The following is a 15154-nucleotide window of genomic DNA, read 5'->3' on the forward strand; positions in this document are numbered from 1 at the left end:
CAGCCTGTAATTATGTCGACTGGAGAGGGATCATCTCTCGTCAGTGAACATTAGCTAAACACCACTACACTTACCATCAGGTGCAGTGGGGCACATTGTCGTCCTCGTATAACCTTACCAGGGTAAGTGAAGATAGATATCAATTGCGAAATCTTACTAATCATTACATATGTGTTAAGATTTTTGAAGATATTTGATAGAAACGGCTAAGTTGGTTTTGATGGAATTTGCCACGCAGATAGCTGACGTTCTATAACATATAGGATACTTTATACCAGAATCGGTGTCAGTATGCATGTAAAGTTAAAGATGTCTATATATCAAACATTGCAACCCGTTCCGCGGTTTCTTACTTTATTTTGAACTCCTGACGGAAAAGAGGTGTTACAAGTTGAGGACGTGTATCTTAGTGTAAGAACGGTCTCAATGACAAAACCAATTGTATATTTTTTTTATTCTCTTTATCATGTACTTTACATTAAACTGATTTTGAAAAGAACAACACCAGAGTCTCTTGCCCGTTCTTCTCTGAGAACTGCACGACGTGGTGGTAGAGTTAATATTGACGGAATCTAAATAATGTATTACATTTTACGGATTCAAATAAATTATTTCATTTCATTTAAATGAGTAGATGTTAGGGAAAGGTAATTATTGAAGCCCATGGTAGAGAAAAACATAATTTAAAATGGGTTTTGTAAAAAAATAATAAAAAATTTAATCAACCTTCCACCAAAAAAGCCTAAAAAAAATTCAAAATAAAATATGTCGTTGAGGTAAAATGAAAGTACCTTGTTATATTTTTGATCCAAACGTCGTCTTTTTTAAAGGTTTTTGTGTTTGGGTTATTTATATTTAATTAACAAAAAATTGACAAACTCTCGCATTGGTACTTTGTTGAAACTAATAACGCATTGACAAAATTATAAGTGCATTTTAATGCTGGTTACTGTTACCTCAATACTTGTTTACTTTCACTCTACTCGCTGAGAACGATATTTTTACGTTAACATTATAACCTAACTCCAAACTTTGTAAGGAATGTTTGAAATACATCTTAAAGTATTTAATTCCTACTTATGAAATGGATCCTAATATTTTTTAGGAAATAAAATATGTCTTTCTCTTGCCTGTAATGAAAAATGAAAATATTTTAATTTATAAGCTACTAGCGACCCGCCCCGGCTTCGCACGGGTGCAGTATTTCTCCACTATGTAATGGATGTTATTATACATATAAACCTTCCTCTTGAATCACTCTATCTATTAAAAACCGCATCAAAATCCGTTGCGTAGTTTTAAAGATTTAAGCATACAAAGGGACATAGGGACAGAGAAAGCGACTTTGTTTTATACTGTGTAGTGATATTACGTAGTAATAATTATAGGCATTTTTATATGTAATTCAACAAAAAAGCACACCATAGCAAAATGTACAGAAATATAAAATTATCATTACCTATAATAGCTGGTTGCGCTACACTTAACCAGCCGTCATATTGCTAACTCAATTTTTTTTTTAAATAAAGTGTTTGACAATTTGAATCGTCATACTCGATGCTTATCTCAGATTTTAACATTGTCAGATTTGAGCACGGGTGGAAAAACAGGTCGTTATACGTTAACTGACTAATAACATATACTTGAACACTGTGAAACGGGCCCTTAGTAACATTAATATGACCTATAAATCTTCGTTTGTACAAATTAAAATATTAATTTATGAAAAAACTAGCTTTGAAATAAAAACTATTTAAATAAGCCAGGTCAGGGGGACAGTCCCCCCCGTGACCATGAAGGCTGCAAAGTCTTCGAAACGTCGGGAGAAAATAATAATATAAAAAACCGCGATAAAATCCGTTTAAATAGTTTTTATTTCAATGTCTAACATTCGCGTAAACATAAGAAATCATTATGAAAACTAGCTTTTGCATTTTCGCCCGCGTGTAGATGTTTTCCGGGATAAAAGTCCCGCTATATTTCCGGGATAGAAAGTAGCCTATAACCTTCCCAGGGTTTTACACTATCTCCATACCAAATTTCATAAAAATTCGTTCAGTAGATTTTTGAGAAAATCGATAACATACAAACAGAGAGAAAAAGGGGACTTTGTTTTGTAATATGTATAGATTGGTATCACAACTTTACCTAGGTATATTATTCGTTTTATTCCTTCCTTCCCACGTCGTATATATTTAGGACAGAAGTAGTCTTCACTCGTTTTCATATTTTATAGATCTCTATAAGGATGTTCAAAGCTTCTCAAAGGAGGTTGAGTTGACGCTAGACTTCATGAAAAGCTGTTTACTATTTTCACAAGCTTTGCATTTCCTAGAACGCTCCCGCTGTTTGAATTAGTTGCGTAGTAATTGGTACAATAATTATATATTGTCTTATTCGGTTCTTCAATATCTGATAATAGAAATATGAATTTGTTGAAAGTTAAAATTGTAAGAATTAAAATTGGTTACGACTTTTTTATCTGTCGAAAATTCTACTGTGTGTTTACTGCGTCTCTTATGGGAATAGGTTTATTTGTTGAAATTGAATGATAAAACGTGCTTGCCGCTCGCTTGATGGTAAGCGATGCGACCGCCCATAAACAGTAGCAACACATACTCCTCTACTTGAACACAACAGTGACGGCTTGGCGGCAGAAATAGAGGTTGCGGTGGAACGTCCCCAAGCGCCCTCTCACATATGAGAGACCTACCACCAGTAATTGAATATTATTTACAGCGATATTTTTTATTTATAATTCGGTTGACGATGATTATGTCCATGGCAATGGCAATGAAAATGATCTAATCTTTCAGATAAACGCATCGTTAATGACGTGTTAGATAATGTAAGCGGGCATTAACAAAATAAGAACTGTTCTAATTAAATTTATAATTTGATTATTGAACGTAGAATTTGGAAGATAAAGCCTGTTAACTTGCACTAAGTCTGCGTGGTGATTATAGGTCTTGAATCTCAGTAGTAGAGGAGGCTGTGAGTGGGAAGTACCTATACAAGGTTATTTTAAACAAGGTTATTTTGATATAAATGTAACCACATACTCGACTTCACCTCTGCTAACATTGTGCCGAAAATCATTCATGAATAACGAATACGTCACATTTAGGCGATGGAGACAGCAATATCGTAATCTTAGTCATACCAATATTTGAAAATATATTTATACCAAAACCGACTTTGTTTTCTGCTTTAGACATATAGCCTTAACTATAAAAGAAATCAAAGTTATACATCGAAACTGATTCAATAACAAGGGTTTATGCTCACGGTGTGTTTTTTCCCAATAAAAACGCAACTCTACTTAAAAAATCACTTAGGGTTTACATTATTTCGAACAGGCCGGAATAGTCGACTTGCGAGAGATAAATCATGTTTCATCATTCAATACTTAATCTGGATGCCACTCCACTTATCTTCAGATGCAGTGGATACTATGATGTGCGGTAGAAAATGGTGCGTAGAAAACGCACACAGAGCGGCGTGCGCATCACAAACGCGCGTCGTTAGCATATAAAATAAGTCATCAGTTTGAACCCTAATATGTGTTTTCCAAATGACTATTTGTTTTATGTAGCCATTTTATTGTAAGGAAAGAATAACAATGTAAGCTCCTTTTCCAAGAATATGATTTTCCTTTAACGTTATAGCTGCATTTGTAGGAATCAAAAATGAGCACAGTAAAATTTAAGTGACTTGCAAAAATATAAATAACTTAATCTAAAAGTAAATGAAATTAAATATTTACCACACAGACTAGCCAAACCCTAAATTAATATAGGTTGTTTTTTATTAAGGTGAATTCCATAAACCTTTATTCAAGGATATGTACGTGGTCCAAGTCGCGCGAATAACAGAGTATCAAATATTTTTCCGTTACATCATATCGGGCGGATCGAAATTTCCGTGCGGACGAAGTCACGTTGTATCTAGGGTGGAAATGCAAGTAAGTGGCTCAAGGGCGCTGTGGTGGCCTCGGAAAATACTGAGCTTTTAGTTTGGCAGATTAAAAAATGTCGGCCGACCACAAAATCGTGTGATGGTGCATGGTAAAATAGAGCGAGATTTCGTTTGCGCTTCTTTGTGTATTAGCCTTTAGGGATTGCCCTAGTTATGGGAAGGTATGTAGAAATGAAGGGCGAAAGTATGATTATTTATGAAATTTACTTCTCAGGAATGGTAGACCAAGTTAAGTCAATTTGTGAAAATCAACTTTTGTCTACCTATCGCTAAGCAGAAATATAATGTATGCAATAATACATACTTAATTTAAAAGATTATCATTTGCACCTTTATCTAAATTTTGCTAAAATAATCTCTTCTACTCCAGTTTATAATACACCAGAATTTACACAAACCAACAATAAAACGCTGATGAATCGCCTTGCGTTATGACAGCCGAAGCGCGCCAAAACAGTTGCACAGAGTCGCCGCCAGGTGGCGCACACTCGCGCATGCGTGTTGCGACGCAACTATATAACATCTATGTAAACGTTCTCAAATGATAGGTGCAATGAATGCAATTTCACAAAGTTATTTCCGTCGTTTGGTGTGATATAGCTGTTTGTATTTTTCATCAATAATACTTATAAGAATTACTAAAGATAGTTATCGCTCTGACTTCTGAGTTGCTTGTGTATTTTTGTTAAATATCGCTTGATTTATTGTTGGAAGAAAATACCGTGAGGAAACCTTCTTAATATTTTTTTAAAAATCCATATTTCAAGATGTTCAGTCTACCATCTCGCACTAAGCCAGTATGGTAAGAATCTCTCAGTAATAGAGACCCGTGCTCAGCTGAGGTTAAGTATACAATACAGCAGTGGCAAAGAGTGAAATTTTCCAAAAAAGAACCCGATGCAACATATAAGTACCAATAATATACATAAATGAGTTCTGCAACTCTTCGTAATGTTAATTAGATTTTACATAAATTAAGAAGGGAAGCCGATGAGAATCGGGTTCTAATATGTTCCCTTCGCCACTGTGATACAGGGCTGTTATAGAAATCGTTTGCAAGCGAGGAGTCTGTAGGGTAGATTCTAAAGAGAGCCTGTCAGTGGCGAACCGTCCATATAACTCGATTCCTACCGGCTTCCCTTTTACGTTTATTTATGATTGTCTTAGTTATTATTTTCTGTTAAATTGGCCCCCATGTGTTAACTTAGGCGATTTTTTTGGCCTCTGGGTTACCTTCTAAATTCTATGTTGAAGTGCTCCTTTTTCCGCGCTTAGCCCGTAGTAGGTCGGGCCGTTGTGCGTGTCGGGGTTACCTTATGAAAAACTTCATCCTTCGCCATTAGAGCCTGTAGAGTACATTCTGTACTTATGAAGGACAGTGATGTAGTTTGCCATAAGATCAAGGCAATATTTTGATATAAGGGGCCCTGTATCATATGCTGGGGGGCCTTCAAAGCAGCATCCATTTTTGGGCGCCCGCTTAAATTAAGCAGTTGGTGTAAAAGAGACCCATAAAGCTTAGGAGCCCCGTATCATCGATACGGTTGATACAGCAGTAACTACGTGCCTGATCAAATGTGACGGGAGTGGTCTGCTTTCCTTCATCATCATCATCTCAGCCACAGAAAGTCCACTGCTGAACATAGGCCTCCCCCAAGGATCTCCACGTCGACCTGTTGGAAGCGGCCTGCGTCCAGCGACTTCCTGGAACCTTAGCCAGGTCGTCCGTCCACCTTGTAGGCGGGCGTCCGACATTTCGCTTGCCTGTACGTGACCTCCACTCTAGAACCTTTCGACCCCAACGGCTTTCCTTAAAGATGATAATTACCAAAGAGTTCTAAGATTATATGGAGTGGACATTGAGAAGATTGTTATACAAAAATTTCGCGCTTAAGCCATGGTTACTCAATCCGTGAAATAGCAAAACATCAATGTAAAGTAATTCATATTTTTTCCACATCATGATTTGCACGTTTTTAATGCGAATACCATATTTTCTGAAAATATATAATTTTTGTATTAATATCTGAGGACGCTGTGACATCTTGTCATACGGACATTTCAAATAAGACAGCGACTTATTACCAATTAGTAATAACTTTTAGAGCAAAAATTTTGCCCTGATATCCAGTCTATAACTAACTATATAATTTAATGTCTTTGATAATTTCTCAGTCAAAATTGACACGTCACTCGAAAAGTCCCAAAACCCGAGATACAACGAAGACTGTACGAGACTCGAACTCTGGACCGTTCAAGGCGAACCACAAGTAATTTTTATGACGAGGATAATAAATTAGTAATGGCTTAGTTCATTGACCTTTAGTGCAAAGTCTCTGTGTGTATTGGTGATGTAAGAAATAAATATGTATGTATAATATTAATTAACTATAAATATTATTACTATAAATATTAATTAACTTATTAAATTAACGGTGAAGGAAAAGATCGTGAGGAAACCTACATACCTGAGAAGTTCTCTATAGGAATTTTGAGGGTGTGTGAATCCGCACTAGGCCAGCATGGTGGACTAAGGCCTAATCCCTCTCAGTAGTAGAGGAGGCCCATGCACCAGTGGGACAGTACATAATACAGGGCTGATATTATTATAATTATAAATATTAATTATCTCTAACGTATGTATAAGTTTTCCCAATATCTTTGTTTGTGGAGATGAAGTTTAGTTTTTCTGGTGTTTCTGCTTGCGGCTTCGCATTTTCAGGATAAATGTCCCGCTATGTCCTTTCCCTGGTCTTAAACTATTTTCATACAAAATTTCATCGAAATCCGTCTGGTAGTTTTTGAGTTTATCGCGTTCAGACAGACAGACGTGGCGGGGATCTTTGTTTTATATTATGTATGGACTTGATGGTGGTAGGATGCAGTGGCGAAGGGTGAAGTTTTTTTTAAAGAGAACCCGACTCAACATATAGCTACAAATATGCACAAATGCGGTCTGCAAATCATTCTAATGATAATTAGATTTACATGAAAGAAAAGTCGGCAGGAATCGGGTTATATATTATTATGGTCCATTCCCTATTGGCAGGATCTTTGAATCCGCCCGGATAGCGTGCAACGTACGTGGTGTAAAACCCGCCATTGTGGTCCACGTGAGGGTCGCGTTCCGGGATCAGCCTGTGAATATCCGGTTCCAACAGGCCGGCATAATTGTGTCGACTGTCGAGAGGTAATCATGTCGAGTCAGTCGACACTACCTGGACCAAACTACACTTCTATCAAATACAGTGGGTCACTTTACTATGCGTATATTAAAAATAGCCAACTATCAGCACCAATATCAAACAAATCGTGAGAATGATGAAACTCAAAAACATAAAAAAATACAGTCGAAATGAGAACTTCCTCTTTTTTTGAAGTCGGCCAAAACAGATGTTTTGCGTAGATAAAGAAGTGTAAACAAAATGAATATTGTATAAACAAGCTAAAGGTCAAAAGTCATCAACCGTTTGCATTTCAGAAGAACAGTTGAGGTACCAATGTTTTAGACATTAGACTGTAGTTATTGGATAATGTATCTCTTCTGCTGTTGCAAAAACTTGAAGACACAAAACTAAGCTCATGTTTTTCCTATGTTTTTATGCAGGGTAGTTTTTACATTGCGTTAGTGAAACCACATACTCGTCTTTACCTCTGCTAACATTGTGACAAAAATCATCCATGATTAACGAATGTTAGCATCAAAAATCCCCGTTTTAATTTTTTGGTCTCTGGTTTTAAGAACACTATACTTTAGCCTGCCTGTAAACCTTTATATAAAAATGTGTATGTATATAGATGTTGGATTTCAACTTTGTGTTTTTGGATGTCCAACACCTCAGTCCCCCGTGACCATGAAGGCTGCAGTCTTCGAAACCTCGGGAGAAAATTATAATACAAAAACCGCGATAATCCGTATAATAGTCTTATTTCAATACTCTTTGATTTAACATTTGTTTGTTCGTAAGAAACTGTAATAATAGGGTAGTTGACGACTTTTTTAAAATACATTTATTAAAAATGTGTTTCATCCAAAATCTATCAGGAAAATTATTTTCAAAATCCACGCAATAATAAATAAGTTGTAAAGCTTTTAAATTTGGTGGAAAGGGAAGCTGTCAAATTACAATAATATTGAAATGTGACGTCACCAGGTGCCACTGGCCATAACGCTGTGTGAGTGAGAAAAGGACAGCGCGATATCCCCAACACGCCCCCACTTTTGCTCACAATAATATTTCAATTATGAATTGCTTTATTTTTCAACCGATTGTGATGTTGATTTCAAGAAGAAACTCTTTTCATATTACTTTCTGTTACATATTAAATAATAGAACAAAAAAAAAACAGAAATCTGCCCTATCAACTTATAGTCATAATAAAGGGAACTTCAATGAATTCTTTACCTATCCACCGTCGAGCCATGCAGTATTATAAACGAAATCGTCCTTTCACTTGCACGACCACAGTACCCCTTTAGTGCCATCGTAATTATTGGATCGAGTGTCTTCGCTTTGTCTATAGCTTATATGCAAACTGGATCGATGAACTGCATTTCAAAGACAGTCCTAACTTTAAGCGTTCATTACTATGTTTTTATATCGGAATAAAAGTTGATAATTCCTTCTTAACCGAATTTCGGCCGCGGCGGTTTTATATCAACGGAGATCAGCCAGTCCCGTAAGAGATATAGTGCACAAGTGTGTGCAATACACAGGTGCACTCTCTGTTCTTTCACTCTCATATTCCAGTGAGACGGTAATCCGACATGACTGAAGGTAGATCAGAGTAAAACAACTACATTACTGAGGCGATTTAGGTTTTTAATATTATCAGCCGTGTATTATAACATACCCCCACTGCTGGGCACAGGACTCTATTACTGAGAGGGTTTAAGATTTAGTCCACCACGCTTGCCTAGTGCGGATTGACATATTTTAAGTTACTAATATTCAATTAAGCAGTTATCCAATTGATAAGACTACTTAAATACTTTTTCGATTAAAATAACTCTTAAAAAACTGGTCATATGTGACCACGTACGATGTAGTTTCCTTAGCCTACACGGTTAAAACCAAATTCAAAAATAATGTTCCATAACGGTTTTATCGGGAAACTCTTTTGTTGGGAAACACAAATCTTTTAATTGGGTTTTTTTGATTTAATTTTCCGCAAACCGAAATATAAATAAAAGGGAAATCCTATTAGTGGACAAACAAAATTGTCTTATTTACATAGAAAATAACTTAAAACATATCTTATTAAATTGTCTTTAAATGCTTACTAATATCAGTCTTTGCACAAAAATAACTTGACAGAAAAATGAAAAAATTACATTAAAAGGGCACATGTCTGAAAATGTAAAAAAAAGTTGAGCAAATGGAAAACTTATTATTTTCTAAAGTAGCGTAAAAAAAATATTTTTTGGTTACAATTTGAATTCAATTAGCAATAAAAAATTACAGAAGTTTTGTTGTTATTTGTTTTTACATATACATTTCTAGATATTTCACATTTATGGGATTTGCCCTTTTCGAAATTTGCATATTCAATTATATTTACAATTATAGTTTTTTATTGTAAAATGTAGGTAGATATTGTAACTTTGACTTTTCGGACTGCCTACAACCTCAGTCCACCTCGTGACCATGAAGGCTGCAGTCTTCAATACGTCGATAGAATATTAAAATATAAAAATACGCGGTAAAATTCGAAAAATAGTTTTATTTTGATGTCTCTTTTTTTTACGCGGGGAAAAAACGCGTTATCAGAATTGAATTTGTTCAGCTAATTTGGTGTTGATTGTATTTATCTATAAAGTTGGTATGGAACCCTCGATGCGCGAATCCAACTGACACTTGTCCGTTTTTTTATGTTCGACTGACTAAATAAGCAAGTTTGAATTCAGTAAGACATAATTCTAACGAACTCCAGCACCACAATTCTCATTATAGCTAGACTAGACTAACCAACAGACCTGTTGAACTTTGCCATTCCAATAAAAAAATGGAATATTTGTTTCGTGCCGGAAATCGAACCCACGTTCACTGATTCTCACGCGGCTCCCCCGCTGCGCCATTGCGTACAGACGCCTTCAAGGGCACCACTAAGCTTTCGTACCATCATGTTGCCGCATACCTCACGTAGTAGCGCCATCTAGTAGCGTGAAAAGTGAAAGTTAGTCAGTTCAGTTTCGTTGTTGTAGTTTAACTTTGAGAGAATATTTTCATTAGTTGGTATTAATATGGTGTAATCAATAGTTTCTGATTAAGTATTTATAATTTGCTTACGTACTTACGACATTTTTTTAAACAAACATTTAAAATCTAGTATAGATTTTGTAACAGAAAATGCATGTATGTAAATGACGTCATTGCAATTTTATAGTACACGTGCAAAAGAGACAGCAAGCTGTATGCACCCATTCTTTCACATAACGAAAGCTAAAATATTTATTATTGCGTCATCTTGTAACTTATTAATGCTGTATTCGCGTACATTTTAGTTATATTATTTTATTTTATTAAAATCATTAATTAATAAATAATGCAGATAGGTAAATAAAAAATAAAATTCTTAATTTTTATTGAGTATAACTTAATTACTAACTAATGATAACGATGATATTTGCATATTTTTGGAAACACGTTTTTATCCTGTGATTGTTATCATTGTTAAGAATTTATTTAGTAGAATTAATTGGGATACAATATTAATATTGCATATTATTGCAATAAAAGATTGGTTCGATGTAAGATGAGTCATATCTTGCTCGTCGCTTCGGAACGTATTGGACTTTCCATTCTAGTTAAATTATGTTTTGAATAATCTGTTATAGTGTAAAAAAATTACTCGCGGCCGCGGCCGTGTGAAAGGCTTCTCGATATAGAAGTACAAGTATATTTTCTCCAATAAAGTATGGCCTATATCACAGTTTCCCCATTTCTTTTTGTCATAGGCCCCTTTCAAAAACTTGTTCCGGTATTTTTTTTAGTTTTCGCAGAGAAGCTTCTTTACAAGTTACAACTACCGGCCACCGTGCCTCTTACGTCTCCTATCAATATTATCTGCCTACATTGATAGTTGAAATCAAACATTTTAGTACTTTACTATAAAACGAGATCAATTTTCGTGGACCCCCGCTTACGAATTGAAGACCCTCATTTTTTGGTCGCGCCAATGTATACCTCCGTCAAGTCTCCTGTAGACCCCTGGGGGCCTGGACCACTTTGGGAATCAATGGCCTATATGTTAATGCAAGACATGGTCTAACTATGTGCCAAATTTCATCCAAATACGTTCAGCATTTATTGTTAAAATGTTCAAAGTCCATTTTAGTTTTATATTTATTGGTAAGGTTAAATGATTAGTATGTATTTCTTTTTTACAGGTAAGTTCCAGACTCCAATATAATTGGGTAATAATTCGTACTTAATGATGGGTTCCAGTGACGAAGAGTGCGAATGACTTAAATAACTAGTTATCTAGAAATTATATGGAATTTAAATGACGTCACTTTTCTTCTCAGACTCGTAAGTGTCTCAATTCTCAGAAAAATAATAATTTTATTCAAAGTAATGTGTATTTAACAAGACTATAAATTCAATTTAAAAATGTAAGTAATAGATGTGTATTATAAACTATTTTTAGTTCGTATGAATTGAAGAACTAAATTTAAAAAACTCAAGACGAAAACTTGGAATGATAATAAATAGACATAATTATTTAAAAGAAACTACTACATATTTACAGAACTGATTATGTTTATAAGACATTTTTGATTTGGAAGTCTGTGGCAAAGGAATATTACCGATTTCTCACACTTCATACGATTTAGAATTTTAATGCGAAAATGAGCTTCGAATAGTTTATATCAGGTTAATATATTCTTTACGTGTACAAAATATGTACTTAATTTCATACTTATTTAATAAGTACCTTTTTTGTGAATAAGTATTAATTAGATTCTGTACTTATTTATTATATTTTTGTTTCAAATAACACATAGCCATTACCGCAAAATAAAAAAAGAACGCGAACGATGCACATAATAGTTCTTTTTTTAAATTCAGATGTTTCAAGTCGTGTCTGATTCAATAACCGAAGTACGTGATTAATCTATACAATTGCTACCTTATTTCATAATTGACCTTCAAATTTTAAGAAAACAATGTTCCTTATTTGGCTGATACTTGACTACACGCGCCGATTTATGTTATTGAAATAAATGTAGAGCTGTAGTTGTGCTAAAATTCATATCAACCGGTTTGAACCTGCTCCATTCGAAATAGTAGATATTATGAACGAACATATTTTGTTAAATACTTAACTCAAAAGTCTAAATACTAGACTCGAACAATATTTTTAAGTATTGTTTTTTAAAACTGTGTGCCGTTAGGAAAAATATTCAAATTCCGAATTATCTATGGTTTATTTAACTTTAGATAAAAAGATTGTAGAGTCCTCTCGAGTTGAAAGAATTCAAAAAGGGAACGTATTGTTTGCTGGCAGGTTAAAATGAATTAAAGAATTTGTAATTGGATTGTACGTTGCGGGAGGAAAAGTGAATCAATATAAATGAATTTTGAATTTGGAATGGCTTTGTAATATCCGCAAGCGGCTGACGCGCTGAGTCATTCGTTCGATGTACTGGTTGAGACGTGCACTGCGACCAGTGTTGCCAGGGCCTTTGAGTCGTAAGTTACGTTTCGTTTCCTGAAATGTTACATTTTTGCTGCAAAAGTTACATTATTGTTTCTTTTTTTAATTTACGCGTTTTTGGACAAGCATTTCTGTAGCTACACACACGCACAGTCAAGCAAAATCAAGTTTTAGTATATGCAAAATGCGTTTCATTTTATCATGGCGAGCCATCTATAAGTGTGATATGGAGTGAAATACTTTTTAGACCCATCAGTTTTAGGTGCGTTCAATTTGGATGCGTTGAATAGAAATGCGTTCGTAAACTGTTTACAATAAAAAAAATTGTATTACAAATCTCGTTGTTCTCAAAAGTTACGAAAATTGCCTTAAAAATAAAAATTACTTACATGTTACGCGAGGGGGTCAAAAGTAACGAAAAATGTAAGAAATGTAACCTTCTGGCAACACTGACTGCGACGCGTAGCGCTTGTAATGCCGGTGTTGCCAATGTTGTATGTATATTTCCCAGGATGTGTGAAATATTAATGTGACATGTTTATGCTAAATTATGTCATTAATAAGATTAGATTTCGCCTTCAGATGAAGCTCTTAGATTATTGATATGATTTCATTTAAATGGTTTTTCATTTTGAATATATACATATATTTTTTTTATTTATCATGTATATTGTTAAACGCTCTTTTTAGAGTATACATTATATTAGCAAAATAATTACAGAATACAATTTTAGACATTTTTTGACAACGTCCAACCAGAGAGAATAATAGAATAGTCGCCGCGTGACATATCTTCTCTTCTGCCAGCCTGCCCGCTCAACCGAATACTTCCGGAAACGCCCGATGTCATCTTAATTCTAATTCTTTGTTTTCATGTTGTTTCAAATTAAAGAGTTGCAAATCACTTGTCTCTATAATCTAAGGATTTTATTAACTATGTCTAAATAGATTCCTTAGATATGGTAAGCTTCATCTGATAATAGTGCGTAACCCTCAATTGTACCTGGATTACGTGCGATGGAAGTTATACGTTACACCTTATAATACATACCTAATAAATTAACCTGGAAAAAATATTGTTAGAGCTGAAATAAAATAATCACTTAAGTAAATATCAAAACAAAGACACGAATCCAAAAATACAAACATTTGCAATATATAATACATTTGAACAGTAAATTGTTATAGTTTTCTCTTTTACTTATTATGATATCTTTTCCCAAAACAAATGTTAATCTACCTAAGTAGTAGCAGTTTCTTTACCTGGCAACAACGGTCGTGTATGTGCATCTCCCTCGCACGAGCTATCTGCTCGCCGCTCCTTATATTTGCGGACAGATAGTTGAAGCTACGTAGACGTAATCTCGTACCTTTCGGATGTTTTATCATATTGCTAGTTGCAACTTTAGCTTACAAAATCACCTCAGTATACATTAATAATGATAATTTAAATACAACAATTCATTACGTTTAATAAGATAAACCATTATGCTGCGTGTAACACAAAATACCTATTAATTAAGTTAAAAATACAACTTCAATCGCCATTTTATTTGTATTATTCTTCGTAACAGCGACTTCACGTATTTTGCGGCCAGCAACATTCCAAATTCAATTTCAATAATAATTAATACTATAAAGATTATTATTCAAAATGGCAGTTAATATTATTTTATCTTTATAATTTATTTAAAATTCAGTGTTCTCTTTACGAGCATGGATGTATGTTAATGAAATTGTTTAAGCAACGCACGGACGGTGAATGCTAAATGAGCTAGCTTAGAGATCGTTATATACTGCATTTTACAAGATAATTGTTTGAAATTGTTTATCTAATGGACGCTAGACTGCCGGTACTAATATCCTTTAACAGTGCTAAAGATCAATATAAAGTAGCTATCTAAAGCAAATCAAGGGAGGGCTAAAGATATTTCAACTTCCTCCGTTTTTTTTTGAGTAACGGTTTTTTCCATACGTGTATATTGCCTGTTAATTAAAATTATTATAAAAACCATTTACAATAATAAATAAAAATTGTTGTAAAAACCTGTTGTGTGTCTGGTGTTAAGATTTTCCGCATGTAGATATGTCTTGAATGAATTACTCTGAGAAAGATTGTAACAGGAAAACACTATAAATGGCAGAATCACGATTTCCATAGCGGTATACTTTTGTAGTCGATGGTAAGATGGGCCGCGCCATAACAGCTGTTCTATTTTCAAAATTGAAATGTAACGTATCTTGCTCACTCTCCAATTTTAAACCATAATGTCATCGGATTAATTTGAAAATTTAAAAGGTAATTTTTTGAGAAACTGGTATAAGAAAAATAACATAATCTTATTTTTAAGTCTCTACATTTTAAATTGTGTGTCTAACGGATTCTATACCTGCCATCTTATTTTGTTGACGTTATCTTGTTTATTTTCATCTATATATATAAAAATGAATTGCTGTTCGTTAGTCTCGCTAAAACTCGAGAACGGCTGAACGGATTTATCTTATCTTGGTCTTG

The 15154-nt window shown here is 34.4% G+C and overlaps 1 protein-coding gene across 1 annotated transcript in view; it reads left to right on the plus strand.

Annotated features, from left to right (window-relative positions):
- Nucleotides 1–15154, plus strand: part of LOC115455510 (bromodomain-containing protein 4) — a 49542-nt gene that overhangs the window by 13492 nt on the left and 20896 nt on the right. The gene's annotated exons all lie outside the window — the stretch shown is intronic.

Source organism: Manduca sexta, chromosome 2 (genome assembly GCF_014839805.1).
Source record: "Manduca sexta isolate Smith_Timp_Sample1 chromosome 2, JHU_Msex_v1.0, whole genome shotgun sequence".
NCBI lineage: Eukaryota > Metazoa > Arthropoda > Insecta > Lepidoptera > Sphingidae > Manduca > Manduca sexta.